Raw genomic sequence first — 3,930 nt, forward strand, 5'->3', positions numbered from 1 at the left:
AAAAAAAAGCAAAACATACAGGAAACAAGAAATGGAAAATTATTTGTTGACAATAACATGTATGTTGATGTGCTTGATAGAGCCAATATACAGTGTACTCTGGATGGAAAATCTCACTTTGTATGCTGTAATGATGTACAGTGAAGAATGAATGTAAATAAATAAATTTAATAAAAAGAAACCCTGTAGCTAACACCAAAAAAAAAAAAAAACTGAGTATCACCAAACAAATAATAACTGAATACATCCCAAATTCTAAATTGACTAATATTAAATTATCACATGGAACCCTTAATAAAAATAGTCCTCAAGGTAAAAGATGATTTTTAATGATTCTAAACATTGTCAGAAAATATATATTTTTCATTATAATCCAAAAAGTACATGTACACACCAGACCTTCAGTCTTCACCTACCCATGGTTACTGTTGACATCCTCCTTTTCTCTTCCCTCATCCTATCCGCTCCTACTTTACCACAGTATTATGAAAAAGGTTAGAAGTGTTTATGGTGCCCTCTAGTGGTACTATTTTCGAAGTGGAAGCCACATTAGAAAAAATGGCAAAACTTCTTATAGACAATCATTATAAAATGACACATTTCTTTAGAGTTTCTGAAGATCGTGCAGAGGAAAGGAAAATGTCTGTGACCACTGAAAAGTTATTGAACTTGAGATGACCTCAGCAACCACATCTGTAAAGTGAAAGTTAAAATATCTCTTTCTCATGGTTGTCTAACGGGTTGAGAAAACATACAAAAAGGTCTTGAAGCACAGTACTCTCTCAATAAAACTATTATTACCTTATTTGACTTTGACAATTCTAAAAAGTTTTGATTTTTGTTTTTCGTTTTGGGTTTTTTTTTTTTTTTTTGGAGGTTTTTGCTATAGGGAGCGTGCGCTCGCCAGACAGACAGAGACAGAGAGACAGAAAGCAAGAAATCACCCCCCAGGAGGGATGGCCATGCCACAATCTCTTCTCCTCCATTCTCCTCTCAGGATCTTGGGCACGCACGCACACGCGCCCAGCGTGAGTTTTAAGCCACCAGGTCCAGGATGTGAACCGCAGTCGACTACATGGGAGTCCAGTAACATAGCCATTACACTAACTGCTGGTCCTGGTTTTGGGTTTGTTTTGTTTTTTTTTTTTTAATGAGGCTCAACAGGGACCAGCAGTTGGTGCAATTCCCATCCTCCCTGAGGGGTGATTCCTCGCTTTCTGTCTGTCTCTCTGACGAGCGCGTGTACCCTCTAGCAAAAATCTCTCTAAAAAACAAAAAAAAAAAAAAAAAAAAAAAAAAAAGAAAGAAAAATGAAGCTTCATATTTTTTTAAAAACTAATTCTGCCAGCATCATGGTAGATGTGTAGATAACTAAGCCCATAATCCAAATTTTCAGACTAATTCTAGGACTCTTCATGATATCTCAGTATTCTGAAGTAACAGTTGATAATGAGGAATCTTGAGAATTTTTTATATCTTAAAAAAAGACTATTTTCGGGAACCAGCAGTTAGCGTAATGGCTATGTCACTGGATTCCCACGTAGTCGACCGCGGTTCGTGTCCCGGACCCGGTGGCTTAAAACTCACGCCGGGCGCATGTGCGTATGTGCCCAAGATCCTGAGAGGAGAATGGGGGAGAAGGGATTGCGGCATGACCATCCCCCCTGGGGGGTGATTTCTCGCTTTCTGTCTCTATGTCTCTGTCTATAGCGAAAATCTCTCAAAAAAAAAAAAAAGACTATTTTCATACATGGATAGTGGTTACCATTAAATCATGCACACACACACACACACACACACACACTATATATATATATTCCATTTATCAGTGGTCACATCTCTAGAATTTTGTCTTTTAAATTGTGGGAAATGGGGAGGGAGGGAAAAGCAGGTGGTGTAGTGGTTAAGGTGCTGCCCTCTCGCTTTCTGTCTCTCCCCTTTCTAGGAGAAAAACCTCAACAACAACAAAAATTGTGTGAAACAAAGCCATAGAGGTACGGCAGTAAGGTTATGCTCCATGATGCTGAAGCCTAAAGGAAAAGTCGCAGGTTTATGTCCTGAGGTCGCCTTGTGCAGAAATCCCAACTAGCTCAGGTCAGAGGCACAGTCACAACATGAAGACCCTGTGGGGAGCTGCCTGGCTCTCCATAATGGAAGAAATAAGTAAATGGACTTTTAAAAATCTGGGGGTTTTTGTTGTTTTTTCTTGGAGAGGTTTTTGCTATAGGACACATGCACCTGCCAGAAAGACAGATAGAGAGACAGAAAGTGAGAATTCACCCCCCAGGGGGGATGGCCACTCCTCAATCCCTTCTCCTCTCAGGATCTTGGGCACACACACACATGCACCCGACATGAGTTTAAGCCTCTGAGTCCGGGACTCAAACCACAGTCTACTACATGGGAGTCTAGCGACATAGCCATTGCACCAACTGCTGGTCCCTTAAAAATCTGTTTTAATTGCAAGAAACGCATAAAGATTTATGTCCAAAATATGTTCACAAACTCCTAATTAAAATAGTACAATATTGAAAACAAATCATTTTAAAATAAACTTTGGTAAAATCATGATACTTATTTTTTATTTATCGAACAATTCCTAGGTGCCAGATATTGTTGTATGGGTTACATTGTTTAAAAGGTAAACTGAGGCATAACGTGACCTTTTTAAAAAAAAAAAAAAAGAGTTTATTTGAACAAACAACAATTCATAAATCAGGCAGCCTAAACCAGAAGTGGGTCAAGAGCTCCACCAAAGGAATGCAAGGGGAAGACTTATAGGACAGACACAGAAATAAAGCAAAAGAGACATTTGATTGGTTACAATTACACACACACCTATTTGATCTATGCTGTTGGAAAGTCCCCAGTTACGTAATTCTAAGTTTGTTGGTTACTTCTGACTGTTTGAACTTAAGTGCTCTCATTATCTAACATGGGAATTTATAAGAAATAACTCAAGTTTTGTTCAAGCCAAGTTTGAGGTCACTTATGAGACCTAGCTGGTTTTGTCTGCTTGGGGATTCCTTAGACCAGGACTGCATTTTAATTTATCTCAACAGTATTACTACTCAATGAGGTAGGTACCATTATCTCCATTTAACACCCATGGAAGCTAAGGAACAGAGAGAGTACATAACTTGTCAAACATTAAGGAAGTAGGAGAGTCCAGAATTTCACTGAGATGTCTTTCTCAGTCCGTGCCCTATTCACTAGCTGATCTGCTTTCGACACAGTACGGTCCGTGGATCCACCCACACTATTTCATTATGCAGCAGCACCTATATGATAGATTTTGTTTAGCCATAAAAAATTGTGCTTCAGTGCGTATACTAAAATTTTGAGGGGAAAAGTTTGCAAACCTACATTGTTATTATTTCAACTATGGAGTGTGTGTGGGTGTGTAAAATCAAAACTTAAATCTAAATATTGGTTTCCTCCAGATGACATATTATGGATAATTTAGTTTCTCCTTCAAGCTTTTATAGACATTCTGAACTTCTGGGAATGAGACAAGACAGGTACCATCATCAGAAAATTCAGATTAAAAATATTTAGAGTGCCAGGACCAGCAGATGGCATAATATTATGTCACTGCACTCCCATGTAGTCGACCACTGTTCAAGTCCCAGACCAAGTGGCTTAAAACTCATACTGGGCACAGGGAACCAGCAGTTAGCATAATGGCTGTGTCCCTGGACTCCCATGTAGTTGACCACGGTTCATATCCTGGACCAGGTAGCTTAAAACTCACGCCGGGCGCGTGTGCGTGCGTGCCCAAGATCCCGAGAGGAGAATGGAGGAGAAGGGATTGCGGCGTGACCATCCCACCTGGGGCGTGATTTCTCGCTTTCTGTCTCTATGTCTCTCTCTGTCTCTCTGGCGAGCACACGCACCCTATAGCGAAAACCTCTCCAAAAAAAAAAAAAA

Source organism: Tupaia chinensis, unplaced genomic scaffold, assembly GCF_000334495.1.
Source record: "Tupaia chinensis unplaced genomic scaffold, TupChi_1.0 Scaffold147869_1, whole genome shotgun sequence".
Taxonomy (NCBI): domain Eukaryota; kingdom Metazoa; phylum Chordata; class Mammalia; order Scandentia; family Tupaiidae; genus Tupaia; species Tupaia belangeri.